Genomic DNA, 16,033 nt, shown 5'->3' with positions numbered 1-16,033 from the left:
TATTAGTAAATACAATGAGGTACTGTAGATGTATTTTCTCTTCCTTACGATTTTCTTAGCAGTATTTTCTTTTCTTTAGCTTACTTTATTGTAAGAATATAGTATACAATGCATATATAAAAGATGTCTTAATTGACTGCTTACATTATCGATAAGACTTCTGGTTAACAGTGGACTATTAGTAGCCTACTATTTTGAGGGAGTGAAAAGCACATCTGCAAAAAAGGGAAAAAGACCTTCATGTTAAAAGGAAAACTCTTACCTTGTTAAGTGTTACAGACACCAACATAAGGCTGTTCAATAGGGATAAGAATTTATACAATTATACATACATAAATAAGGAAAGAAACTAAGAGGTGATGCATGTAGTGCAAGCTCACTCCCAATGCAGGACTTCTTTCTACAACATTTTCAGTGAAAGATTATACAACCTCTACCTGATATATGCAGTGACAATGAACTCACTCCTTTTAGAGAAAGCTCGATATATGCATCTTCGATCATCTACAATGACAAACATTTCCTGTGAGCTAGCCGTTTGCCAGATAAAACTCTAGGAGCCACGGATATAAGCATGCATAAAAAAAGGTATTCCTTAAATTGCACTTAATTACATCTCACTTTAACTTTCATCTATTGGTATTACTTCTTGTAGTACCACACAGAACTCCAAATTGTTCCTTTTATCCAGTTAACCATTCTCAGCTATTGTTCATATTATTGCATTGCAGGAATTTTATAATCTGGATAGCTTCCACTCGTTCCTCTTACAGTGTAATATCATGAACTAAAAACAATATTTCAGATATTGAACAAGAAATGTAAAGCAAGAATCAATACTTTCTTCATGTGAAAAATAACTACTTCTAACATAATTTTGTTAGACTTCCATTTAATACATTCTAGTGCCAGAGTGGCAAATTAACATGATTTGAGTATCATAAGACATTATTCTAATATAAAACAAATCTAAGGTAAAAGTGTTTTAAAGGTTAAAAGCATTATATAAAAATAATATAGTGGCTATTATTAAATTCCATTATATGGCTTTAAAATATCACAAAGACTGGACTAGAAAATGTTGCCATGATGAGAGAGATAAATGTAGAAACATTTTCCACATGGGTGACAGTTAAGCCCGTAAGTGTCTTAACAAGATTTCACAGGAGAGAATGTTGAGAGAGAAGAGTAAAGGCAAGTTACACTTATAAGACTAATTTGCTAAGATAAATTAATCACTGCATTTCAAAAGGTGAACAGGTACATAAAGAAATTTTTTACCATATTTCTTTCTGTGTTTATAGATTGTGTTGTTCTGAATAACCGAAGTATGTACTCTGGAATGTTATTTTTTATTCAACTACTCTAAAAGGTCCTGGACTTCAGGAAGATTCTGTAATAGCGTTCTCAGGTTTAACTTCCCAGGAATTCTCCTGGGGACACTGAAAAATTACTGGATAGGGAAAATTTTTATAAGTGAGAATTCTACTCCACAAAGGACAAGTAACATAATCTCCTAATCAGATAGTAGAGAGAATCTCAACAAATGCTCATGTTTCTCCCATTTGCAATTTTCTCGCAATGTGTCTTGGCACTTGTTAAAAGGCATAGTTAAGAGGCAGCAACAGAGCCAATTTGGCTGATCAGACAAAAGTAGATTTTGCTAACTTCTGAGAAAGAGGGTGGTTCATCCATGAGAGTCCAAAATGATATATGTTGAGAATTTGTCAATATTTTAAAAGCCAGGAAGAAAATGTGTTGAACAGGCTTTCAGATGAAAACAAATAAAAATGTATATCCAAAACAATGAAAATTATTTACAGAAGAAGAATGTGTTAGAACAAATACAATTACTGGAGCACTGAGTTTCAAAGAGCTTATTTATTAAGAAGCTTTATTTTTTTTCTTTGGACATGTACCATAAAATCAATACACATAACAATGAGGGAATGTTTTGGTTAATAAACTGGTAGCTTGTGATGATCAAATGAACATGGAAAGGAGGAGTGGTAAATAAGGCAAAAAAAAAAAAAAATCGGCCAGTTCAAAAATATTTTGCTTGACTTTCGGTGTGCTTTTGGTGTGCTTTTGCTCTAGTAAATTAATTACTGCTTGTCCAAAGCTCTAGAAACCTCACTACTTCAAACTATAGAATGCTGACACGTTGTGAAGATCTACACAGTCCTAAACTCAAATCTCGTTTTATTCTCAGCATTTAACTTCACAGATCATCATTACTTTGTATTTTTTAGTGTCACCTTCAGTGAGCATGATCTGGGGTTTTCGACTATTCTAATTCAACATGGATAAGTATTTAAGGAATTATAAATAATTAAAAATGGAAAGAAAATGTAACAGGTGCTTCTTCTCTTGGCTTCTAACCCACGCTTATTAAATTCTTGCTCCATCAAGATTGCCCTCTGCTCAGAGGTTACTGTACCCACTCCCAAGCAATAGGTTAGATTCTCTTACGACCCCTACTTATACTGAGCAGATCTCCAATTATTTGTCACTTCTTTGTCTTGTCTTGGAATCAGTGAAAAGCATAGTGAATTATTACACCCCGAAACCTAAAATAAGTTGAGAGGTCATTATTTAAATTAACTCCAAGGTTATTGTGTGCAACTGAAATATATGTTTATTTTCCCCTTTATTAAACAATTAGCACACATCTACAGACAGGTGTTTTTGTCTTTTTTGCTTCCATACTCTGCTTCCACATTCTCTGGAACAATTCACATTCTGCATTCAAATCCCAAAACAATATTCAGATTTCACTGTCTCCAATGTTGATAATGGCTTATTAAATCAAATTTAAATATTCTCTTTATACAATTTCAGGATTTCTTCCAAGTAACAACACATACCTCACCATACTGTATCCTGTTGAAATTCTAGTTTTTGCTCTCTGCCTCAATAAATCAGATTTAGATAATTTGAGATTTATGGTATTTTCATTGATGACCAATGGGAGATATGCATATATTAAACATACACTGTGAGTGCATGACAAAATGTATATGTCAATTAATATGATTTAGCCCTTCAACGTGTGCACATATTTCAGAATATCATGTTGTACACCATGAATGTATACAGTAGTTCCCCCTTATCCACGGTTTTGCTCTCCATGGTTTCAGTTGCCTTAGTTAGGTCAACCATGGTCCAAAATATTAAATGGAAACTTCCATAAATAAACAATGTATATGTTTTAAAATGCATGTCATTTTGAGTAGTGATGAAATCTCTTCCCCCCAACTCCTACCTGCCCAGGATGCAAATCATTCCTCTGTGCAGCATACCTAAACAGTATACACTACCTGAATATCAGTCACTTAGTAGTCTAGGTTACTAGTGCTTATGTTCAAGTGACCCTTATTTTACTTAATTCTTCTATTTTATTATTATTGTTATTAATCTTTTATTTTGCCGGATTTATAATTTAAACTTTATTGTAGTTATAAATTTATAGTATTAAAATACATGGTATGTATAATACGGTTCATTATTTTCTGAGGTTACAGGTATTTACTGTAGGTCTTGGAATGTATTCCCCACAGATAAGGGGGGGATCACTGTATAATTTTTTATTTGTTAATTTAAAGTAAGTTGATTTTTTAAAAAAACAGTATGGTACTGGCATAAAAACAGACAGAGATGAATACAACAGAATACAGAGCCCAGAAAAAAAAGTAGACACTGCAACAAATATAAAAATAAATAAATAAATAAAAGTTTTCTACATGGAAAAAAACTATCCAGCAGAGACAAATATTATTATTGTTTAATTCATTCACTCTACAGATGTGTATCAATTGCCTGTTCAGTGCCAGGTACTGATTTAGATGCTGGATATACACAAAGAACAAGAGGCAGTCTGTATTTGAAAAGAGTGTCTGTCACTTACAAAAATGTTTACACATCCTTGTTGAAGCCGGAGTTTCAGATATATCTCACAAAATACAAGCCTCAAAGAAGACACCGATTTCCACTTGGGATATACACAAATTCTGAAAGTTGCTACTTTGAAGGTTTTAACCTGGCGTTCAATTTCCATTTGAATTGATTAAATAAAGAAGAAGATGTAAAACTATATATATCCAAAATATTTCCCTAAAAATTTTTAATGTCCAGTCTCTGCTAATATATTTGCTTCGTTGGTTGAATTAGTAATAAGTAACATTTAAAACTACATGCATCCCAAGCAAATGAAAGAACAAGTAAGAAAGACAGAACATGTTGTGATCACATCTTGTTTTCTCTGGGATAGTGAACTAGTTATGGCAGAATTCCCTTTGGTAGAGATGGTTCCAAACTTCTTTTACAAGTTGGCTTTCAATATTATGTATCAGTAACGTCTATTGAACAAGTGAAAAATTACCCAAGACAAAATTATTGCAGCCATCTGGATTTCTTCCACTGTAATCCCTAAATAATACACTGTGAAACGTAATAAAGGCATGACTGCTGTCCATCTCAGCATTACACAATAGGTATTGTTTTATTCACAGTTTATGAAAGCATACCTCTTGAGAAATCTCATGAATAGTAAGAAAAACATATGTAATAACACAAACAGACAAAGCATAGTGTTCTTGAGAATACTATTTCCTAAGTAAAATCTCTATAACTTTGAAAACGGGTTAAGAAGAGCTTTGTAGATGCATTATTGTTGCTTCCTAATTTATAATATTTCTAATTTTCTGCTTCTACAGGTAACCAGATTTTGCTAATTTTGAATTCATTCAAATAAAGGAGGCAAAACATTTTTTTTCTGCTACATGGCCTTTTGGTTAGTAAAGAGTATAAGTATGCCTTGCATTGTTTAAATACAGAGACATAGCCTATAAATATTAAACTTTGTGTGCAAGGCCTCAGGCTAGAAGGTTTGAATTATCTCCGAGATACAGATGGATAATGCCATCTGCCACAAGTTAAATAAATAACCATAGTGCAATTTTTAAGATCAAAAACTCTGAGGAAGACACCTAGGCACAAATCTTAGTTCCTTCAATTATTACCTAAGTAATAAGGGACAAATTACTTAATTTTCTTGTTTTTCAGATTATTTATATTTATTTTTTCCAGTTTTATTGAGATATAATTGACTAATGTAAATTGAATATATTCAAGATGTACAACGTGGTAATTTGATACACATGTACACTGTGTAATGATTACCACAAATTAATTAACATATACTTCACTACACATAGTTACCACTGTGCATGAGAGTGTGTGTGTGTGTGTGTGTTGTAAGGACACTTGAAATCTACTGTCTTAGTAAATTTTAATCAAACAACAAATTATTATTAACCATATTCATCATGCTCATCTATTTATCTTTAAAGTGAAGGTAATAATAGCACCTACTTCACAGCATTATGATAAGGATTAATTGACTTTTCCCATACAGAGAATCAGAACAGTGTCTGATGAATAATAAGTTTTCAATAAAAGTTAGCAAACGAAAGACACTTAATTGGGTCCAAGAGTGTAGCTGCTTCCAGAACTGTTCTAACAAAAATTTAAAGTCATTTTCTGCCAACAGTGACTAAACAGTTTTCTACTCAAAATACTATATCAGTTACTACTGCAATTATCTTTTATCTTTGAAGGTCACACTTTATTTCCCCTATATTTCTTTTATATTTATTAAATTAACAAAGAATGTATTTCTGTATTAGGAAAAAGCATATAATAAACATGTTCCTAGTGATATATCTTTCTTATTTCATCATCCAAAAATGTCTGAATGTGTCTTAACTAAGTATAGAAGATATGTTTATAAATGGCAGACATAGAATATAGGCTGTGTAGCATATTCCATTTCCACTGAACAGAGGGAGACCTGGGACCACCTAAAAAAACTGTCACTTGGCTAGTCACGGTGGTTCACCTCTGCAATCCCAGCACTTTGGGCAGCTAAGGTGGGCCAATCACTTGAAGTCAGGAGTTTGAGACCAGCCTGGACAACATGGTGAAATGCTGTCTCTACTAAAAATCAAAAATTAGCCAGGCATAGTGGTGCACACCGGAAATCCCAGCAAGCTGGGAGGCTGAGGCAGGAGAATTGCTTGAACCCGGGAGGCGGAGGTTGCAGCGAGCCAAGATTGCACCACTGTACTCCAGCCTGGGTGACAGAGTGAGACTCTGTTGAAAGAAAAGAAAAGAAGAGAAGAAAGGAAGGAGAGGAAAGGGGAGGGGAGCAGAGAGAAGACACCTGTGACATCTGTGAGTTTTGGTTTATCTTCTTACCTTTCTTACCCCACCCCCGCCAAAAAAACATTGTCACTAATCATCTAGAGAAACCAAAACAGAGGTGAGGTACAGACAGGGATTCCATGACAGCTGTTAGAAGAAGAAATTGTACGCAGAGTAAAACATCACAAACAAAAATGAAAGAATGGTTTCAAGTATAAACTGCAAATCAAATATCAAAAGAACAAATGTCCAAAAATAAAAGTATTGATTTTTCAACAGAGGTGCCTCCACATGAAATCCTCCAGAATAAGTACTAATAAGGGTTTATTTACTCTTTTGAGCAACTCCATAGAGGCTAGTGGGTTATGAAAATTAATTAACAAATGAAATAGACATTATTACCTTATTTTAACTGCTTTAATTTTCCTAATATTTTGTTATAGGTACATTCAAGAGGGTATACAAACACATTTTTCTTCGTCCCAGTAGTAGAGGAGAATTGAATATTGATGAATAATAGTAATAGCTACCATAGCCAAGCCTCTCAAGGTGTTACCAGTAACAGTTTAAATTACCATGGAAATTCATAGAAATATGGAAATGGCTCTAATTTGTTTTTCAAAGTCTATCCATAGTTTATTATGTCTCAAAGTACAATCCCTAAAATAACAGCACCAGAATTCACTTGGGATAATTAAGTATATATATTAAGGTTCTAACTCAGACTTACTAAATCCAAAACTACAGGAGTAAGGCTTAAGATGCTATATTATTTTTTAAAAGATCCCAAGAAATTTTAATATATCATACAAAAGAAGAATTATTGCCCAAATTCTCCTTTCTTTCTAAAACACTAGAGGACAACATCCTTTATGTCTTGCATATTATAACTTTCTCAGAATACAGAACAAGGGTAATTTTTTCCCGAAAAGCTTTAGCTATGTCTCATACGAAAATAGTTTAAACCTCTGAATAAACAGCCTGAGCAACATGGCAAACCCCATCTTTACAAAAAATAAATAAAATAAAATATATATATTTTTAAATTACCTAGGTGTGGTGTCATGTGCCTGTAATCCCAGCTAGTCTGGAAGCTGAGGTGGGAAGATCACTTGAGCCGTGGAGTTCAAAGTTAAAATGAGTTAAAATCATCCCATGGCACTCCAGCCTAAGCAACAGAGCAAGACCCTGTCTCTAAACAAAAGCAAACAAACGAAAACCTCTGGATAAAGATTGTGGATTAAAAACACTCATAAACCCTCACACCTTCCAGAAATCAAATATTCTAAAACTCACAGGTGTAAAAGTACATATAGTTCAAAGGCAAAAAAAAAAAAAAAAAAAAAAAAAGCCCAAATATAGGGAAAATGGGAGAAGAGTTAATAATAACGTTTGGTAGCTGGAAAGCAGGTCACTAAGTGAATGCTTTCCAGTCACTGATTAGTGTGACTTAGCAGAGCCAAATGACAGCAAAGCCAAAAAAAATCCAGATCTCACTTTGGCAGTGAGCAAAGGCAAGAACAAACTTCGCATGCACTGCAAAAGCTCAATGTTCAGGATTTGTGGCAACAGATACCTCTCCAAGTAGAGGATAAAGAGGAAGAGGGGGAAAGTTGTAGGACTTTGCTAAGTCTATCTACAAAGGAAAAGGGAAAATTTTGGATGGCCAAAAAAATGATGGCTGCCTATGTCTTTGTTCCCTCCCCATATAGCTTTCTAAAAGAATACAGAACAAAAGAACATATAAAACTACACAAACCATGCTCTTCAGATAACCAGAAGACAAAAAATAGCCAAGCTTCAAAATAATCATGCTTTTTTAAATAATAAAAAAAATACAAAAGTCTAGTGAATGACATCTCTCACTATCACGATAAGCCTCTGTGATGAACAAGAGCATTTTGTGAAAAACTGTAGGAGCAGAAAGAAGTATGGAACTTGCAAGAGGTCTAAGGTTGCTCCAAAATTTCAAAGAGAAAAGTTTAGGCTAAATGTGAAACTATTAGAAATGTATTCTGATGTGTGAAAGCACTAATAACAGAGAAGATACTTAAATGGACATGGTTTAAACCTGCAGGCTTTTCAAGGTATAGTTTCTGGAAAAGAAAAATGCAAAAGAAGGGAAAAGTATACTTTGGAAATTGTATAGTAAAGAGGAAAATGGTTTTTTAAAAAATTTAGTAATCTGTAACATAAAAATAAAAGACCAAAAAATTAGAAGCACACAACTCCTGCCCCTATTACAACCGAAAAATAAAATCAACTAAAGAAACTTGATTTTACTCTACTGAGAGAAAATAATACCACTGAACTAAGAATCTTGCAAATTATCCCAAAACCACAAAATAAACAGGAGAAAACTAAACAAATCAATGCAATGTTGCTACAAAAAATAAACCAGGTAATGAGTTTTAACACACCTCAATTGATGAAAACCCAACCCTAAAACGAAGCAGAAGAAATGTGTAAGACAACTGTCCAAGCTGAGAATAATATTCCAACAAGCACTTTGAAAAAAAATTTAAATCAAAATGTCAATAATTAATAATAAGATGGACATAAAACAGGAAGAAATAAAAAGAATAGATATGGAAGAAAAAAGATTAAATGTTTTTAGAAATGCAGACTTAGTTACAGGATACCCACAGGACAGTTGTAAATAAGAGGTCTTAAAGAAAAGCATTAAAAAAGAAAACCAGAAGAAAAAAAAATAAAAGAAAAAGAAAGAATGCATGGGTATAATTGAAATCCCTTAAAGGAAAAAAAATGGCAAACCAACATAAATGCACTAATATTTAAAACTATATTTCAATAAGATGTCCAGAAATAAAAAGACCAACATTTACCCCATCAACTATATGAGAAAATGTACCAGAATATTCACAGACAAAGCCTTGTAAAACTATTAGACTTTAAATGATAAAGACAAAAATGTCTCACATCCTCTAAGCCAAAGATCACATTTCAGAGGGAAAAAAAGTGCTGGACTAGTTAGTATAAGTCTTGTCAAGCGCAACCATAACAAGGTAAAAATGGAACAATAGTTAAAATAAAATAAATAGTTAAAAGAAACAATAGTTAAAGAAAGTATGAACCAAGCATGTTATATCATACAAGTTGACTATCAAATATTAAATGTAATGAAAGCTTTAGAATTCTATACTTCTGAGCTATTCTTAAGGAATTTCCCAGAGGATGAGTTTCTTCTGAAATTGATAAATAGAAACAAATTTCAGCAAAGAGAGAGATAAAGAAAGCATCGCACAAACATGCTGTGTAAAAAATAAAAATAATATACTAAAAATGGAGGAAAAGAAATAGAATTAGCTCATTGATTGATATAAAGGCAACAGGTGGAAGTAAAGAGATACCATTAAAAATAGACACACCTAGTAAACATTAAATAAGAAAACAGAGAACTAAAGGCATTTTTAAATTTTAGCATATAAAAGTAAGCACTAGAACAAAAACAAGCCTTCCTAAATATAAAAACAACTTTAAAAAATAAAATGTAAAAAGCAAAAAATAAGCATCTTGTAGGAAAAAAATAAGCATAATATAAAATATATATAATGATAAGACATTATCAAAGTTGGGAACAAACATATGAGTAGTATAATTAAAATGAATGGGTTAGTTAACCTATTAAAAGAAAAGTGATTTCGATTTGGCTAAAAAAGGTAGACTCAACTATAAGCTGCATATGAGAGACAGACACAAAACAAAGGTTAAAAATAAACATGAACAAAATTATACTAGGTGAATAAAAACAGTAGGAATAATGATCCTGGTGTCAGACAAAGTACAATTTACGACTAAATATGATAATGGAGTTACTTTTTAATGCTAAAAACCATAATTCACAATAAAGATATAATAGTTATAAATAAACCATATAGTAAATATCACAGAAAATACCTCTCTGGAGTGAATAAAAAGCTGTAGAAGATGTAGGAAGACGTGAATAGAAATATTTTCTTTCTTTTTTTTTTTTTTTTTGAGACGGAGTCTCACGCTGTTGCCCAGGCTGGAGTGCAGTGGCGCGATCTCGGCTCACTGCAAGCTCCGCCTCCCGGGTTCCCGCCATTCTCCTGCCTCAGCCTCCTGAGTAGCTGGGACTACAGGCGCCCGCCACCGCGCCCGGCTAATTTTTTGTATTTTTAGTAGAGACGGGGTTTCACTGTGGTCTCGATCTCCTGACCTTGTGATCCGCCCGCCTCGGCCTCCCAAAGTGCTGGGATTACAGGCTTGAGCCACCGCGCCCGGCCTGAAATATTTTCATAAACTTTAACATAACACTCTGGGTACAAGATAGATCAAGGGGTCAAAAAGTAGGTAAGGATATTGCAAGTCTAACCAATCATCTCTAAGAAATACTTATTAGTATTTCTCAACTTTTTGAGAAGTTTTAATTATACTAAGTAACTCTTTTGAAAGGGGAAATACAAACTAAAATTAAAAAATTTTAAAAATAATGAAAACAGTACTTACACAAAGATACATTTTTAGCAGGAGTCAGAAATAAATGAGAAGATTAAAGACATGTTGTAATTAATAGAATGCAAATAAATGAATTAATTTTTGTGCCAAAAGTAGAGAAAGAACAACAACCTTAACCAAAAGAAAACATAAGGAAATTATAAAGATAAATTGAAATTAATGAGACAGAGAATAGGAAAATTGTAAACCTAACTAATTCACCAAACTCCAGGGGTTTTTTAAATTAACAAATACAGCCACCAGCTTATTTTAGAAAAAAAAGAAATACAAATATATAAAATACAAAATTACAAAAAAATTCAACATAAAAATATTACAGTAAATTATGAAATGGATTTTCAGACTTCTCTACAAATACATTTGAAAATCTAATTGATCTGTCTAATTTTCAGGGGAAATACAGATTACATTAGAGATAGAAAGCCTAAACACAACAATTAACGTAAATTAAAGAGGAATACCCCTCCCTACACACACAGACAGACAGACAGACACACACACACACACACACACACACACACACACACCCCACAAAACAAAGGAAGTTTCATTGTGGAACTCCTCCAACATCTCCAAAAAAAGATAATCAAATGTCCTGTAGGTTGTTTCAGAGCACTGAAAATGAAAGAAAATGTCCCAATTATTTTTAACCAAGCAAATATAACACTGATATGTAAACCTAACATAGGACAAAAAAAAAAAAAAAACTGTAGTATACACCAATATCACTTAGGAATATCAATGCAAGAGTATTAAATAAAATATTAGCAAATGGAATTCAACACTACATTGAGAAAATAATACTGCATGACCATGTGGAATATTCTCTAGGAATGAAAGGTTAGTCCAATATTAGGAAATCCAGTAATATAAGTAGATCGAAGGAGAATTAATCATATTATTATTTTCATAAATGCTAAAGAAACCTCTGAAATATTTCCTAATTTGTTTCTTATTTTCTAAAAATACTCTAGAAAATAGAAATTGATTGACATTTTCTTAACATGACAAAATATAGATATATAATGTAATCCGTTAGCATCTTAATGATGAAATACTGAATTCTTCTAAGATAAGGAACAAGGCAAGACATGATCTGTAACACTGTACAAGAGGTATTAAATGCATTTAAATTAGATAAATTAATGAGAGGAATAGGAATTGGTAAATAAGAGGATATTATAGCATACATGGAAAACCCAGAGAATTAATGATAAAACTAGCTCAAAACAAACAAACAAACAAACAAAATTCAGTAAGTAAGATAAAGTAATACACAGAAATCAATAGTATTCATATATGCAAACAATCATTTAAATTGCACTAAAGCAGAAAAACTGCAATGGCAAAAAGAAGATTAAATATTTAGAAATAAACAGAACAATAAATGTATAAAACTATGTTAGAAAAATTTAGACAACTCCTGAAAAGCACAAAGTAAACTTGCATAAATACACACCCACTGTTCTTAGATGGAATGACTTGACAACATAAAGATGTCACTCATCCCTAAGTTGATTTATAATAAATGCAATAGTCAGGAAAATACTAACCAGGAAAACCTATAAGGGTGTCTACTCCTACAAGGTATTAAAACATACTATGAAGCCTCTATAATTTAAGGAATGTGGTACTAACATGAACAGACAGCTAGACCAGTGTAATAGAATAGAAAGCCCAGAAATAGACTCAAGTATATTAATGAAAGACATTTCTCCATGAGTCTCTCACATTTCTCTCTGTCTTATGTCAGCTTCTGTTTCAGTCTATCTTTCAGGATAGGATGTTTCAGACTATCTTTCAAGGATGTTTATATAGCAAATAGCCCTTGGAAGACAGAAATAGTGTCTCCCTCCAGGACAGAGAACAGATTTCCTGACGAGTAAAATAAAGATTATGTCTCATAGATTAATGAATGCATTTGAACATAATGGTGGATATTTACACTTCTGGTAGTGTTTGGGGATGAGTTAATGAAAGATACATAAAGAATTAAAACAAAATAGAAGACAATTATTATTTTGAGGAAACAGTTGCACAAGAAAGGGAATGTCTTTCAATAGATAGTTCATCTGTAAATAATATTTATAAATGCATGATTTATAAATAAAAAGTACTGATTTAAACAGAGCAATTTATTGTTTAAATAATATGTGTATTATTTTGATTAAGATTTTAAAGAAAGGAGCAGTCATTTCTGAGAAATTTAGTACCTAGTTATAACTAAAAGTTATTATGCAGAAAAGCAAATATCTCCTTATATAAAAATTTCTCTAACTTGATCACAAGGGATAAACTTGTATTAAAAATGGGATCTACAGATTTTAAGTGACCTTCATTTCCATTCACAATTACTAATAGTATAAATTATTATGATCTCTTGCAACTATTTTACAATGTATGTTGAGTATGAAGTGTTTTATTTTTCTAATTAATTCTATGCTTATAAATATATAATAAAAACACCATCCTAGCAAAACTGCTTTATTATTAATGACAGCAAAAAAATACAAATCAGAAAAAGAGTCTCAAGGTGAAGCTATAAGGGAACAGATAATTTAATATGTCCTTCTCAATGAAATTCAATGGAATCACTTAAAACATAGGACTAGAAAGATGACAAATTGCATAAAATATGCTGGCAATGTGATGTTTTGAAAGTATTTTTATTATGATATTATTTTACCTTGGAGATAAAAAATATATAGTAACTGAAAAAATAGCCCCTCTCCCAAAGTACATATTTCCAATGTATCCTCTTTTAATATCTTCATATAAAAAAGAATATAAAATATATTATTGATAGTCAGTGAGGCTCTATATTATAAATAAGCTATTTCTCTTGCACTTCATTACTTAGAATAATCTCCCTTGAGTTTTATTAGGCTTAATCAAATTTTCAGGATTTTTTTTAAGTTATAAACACTTTATCCTTATATGCCAGAATGATAGTTTTAAAAAACGTTTTTCAAATAGTACAGCACATACACAGTGCATAGCAAAATAAAGTACTGACCAATCATAGCAGATGATGGCTATTAACAAACAGTGTGGTTATACTGACCCACAACTGCTTGTTATCAGTTCATCCTATGTGTGGGATAACCATACATTTGTTTATGCAGGACAATTCTAGTTTATTCCTGTTGTCCTTACATAATTAATAATACACATTTTCATCCTCAAAGTGGCTTCGTTTAAGTGACAAATTATAACATTACCCTCACTTATATATACGCCGACATAAATGATTCCTTTGGAATATCAATTACCAAAGCTGTATTTTCAGTGAGAACTGGATGGCAAGTATTTCCATTTTAGCCTCCTACCACATGCCAGTGAGCAAAATTTTTGTTTTTGTTAACATCCAAAATCCTGATGTATTTGTCTATACCAAAGATCATTATTCCACTTCTACACAAAAGTAGACTATGAGGATAACCTGCACACAGGCCCTAGCCCTCCCTCTCAAAGAACCTGGAATACTGTATTTGAGTAAGGATAAGGTTAAAGCCTTCTTTTCTAGACTGAAAACATGAAGATAGAACTTTTGTCTGGGGGATTCTAAGGACAAACTTCAATCAGTTATATATCCTTTCCGTAAGAAGAAATCTAAAGTGACTCCTGGGACACTTTTATTTTTGAGCAGGCAAGCCTCTCTGGGATCCCAGATTGCCTGACAGATAAAATGCACCTTGAAACAGCTAAAAGTAGACGAAAGGTCCACAGAATACACCACAGGCGAGGCAAAACTGGAGCTAGAGTTCCAAGTGTAGATAGACACTGTGCACAGTAACTGCAGGGGACTTTGCCAGAGGAAAGGCTGGCTGCCTCCCAAGAGGCCTCACGAGGTGGTGTGCTTTACCTTGGTGGGTTTACCATAGCCCATGAATTGGCTTGTGGTTTTACATGCCTAATAACCTGATTTTTGTCAGCATTCCAAAAGAAAAATTCACTTCTTAAGAACCAGTTCATATTATCCAAGCTCCTGAGGTAGATAAATAAAACCAGAATCTGACTTCATTTAATGTGAAATAATTGTTACAGGAATTAAAATATTGAAGCCCATATGAGCAACACATTGTGTCCTTGTAGGCACACACACGGAAAGACAAATAATAATCAGAAGATTGTTTAATAAATGTGGAACCAAAACAAAGAAGTTAAATGAAGCCAATGTTTAATGGCATTAGGGTCAGACAGCTGATGAATTCATCTTAAAATAGGGATAGGCTTGCCAACGGAGTCAGTGTACTCACAGTCTGTTGGCTAAATGTCCTTCTCTCCTGGGTAGTGCTTGGATGAAAACTGCCAAATTTGCCCTCATGATTCTTTTTTAAAGGCTCCCATGACTAACCAGCTTGCATCAAATTGAGACATTCTTTCTTTAGATATCTTAATGCTTTATATCATATTGCAGTCAAGTTATATAGCCAGGAAAGCCTTGTTTCTTTTCTGATTTTCAAATTGAAGTGATGTTTAACATTTTAAAAACATTTGAGCATGTTATAATTTATAAAAGTGGAAAATTCCTTTAACCCTTTCAAAACTCCACTATCCTCAGAAATACAAACAAATGCACATACAAACATACATATTAAGATGTATAAGAAATTCTCCATTGGTTTCTTGCTTAAAAGTAAGTTAAATACTACCCTCAATTCCCTAGGTTGCCAGGATATGTAATCCTGGTCAATGATGCTCTCTTCCATCCCCAGGACTTGTGCTACCTTTGCTCTTGCTACCATAGTCATTCTTCATCCTAATTCCCCTCCAAGGGGTGCCACATCTTCAGGGATCTGAAAGGAAGTTAGTTATATATTCTTACAACCTTCCAAATTCCACTTCACCAGGATTTTCAGCCCACTAACTCTATCTCTTTTTACTTACCAATACCCTCTTAATTTTCCTCACTTCCTCCCTTGCCTACCTTGGATTCCATGATTCATTCTTTTAACCATTCTCTGTAGTTAAAAAATTGTGGTTTTTCAGCTCCCTTATCCTACCTTCGTTCCATATCATGGGAAAATTCCAACTCTCAAAAGCCACTTATTCTACTCCTGTGCCTAGGTAACTTTGTCTACATGAAGAAAAACACCGAATATTACACTAACCAATTTAAATTTATTACAATGCACCTCAACTGTTATGTTAGTGCAGCCTGGTTATTGTACACATTTCTTTAGCCAATTCATATGTCATTCCTACAAAATAATTGTTTCACCCCTTTCTTCTGGAAATTTCAAAACTCTATACGACCACCTCACTCTTAGCTGATTACCTTGCTTTTAATTCACTTAGAAAATATAGAAATTTCAGAAAAAAAATT

The sequence above is a fragment of the Macaca nemestrina genome, chromosome 11 (genome assembly GCF_043159975.1).
Source record: "Macaca nemestrina isolate mMacNem1 chromosome 11, mMacNem.hap1, whole genome shotgun sequence".
NCBI lineage: Eukaryota > Metazoa > Chordata > Mammalia > Primates > Cercopithecidae > Macaca > Macaca nemestrina.
The sequence above is the reverse complement of the archived record's forward strand: the minus strand, read 5'-3'. Positions refer to the sequence as shown.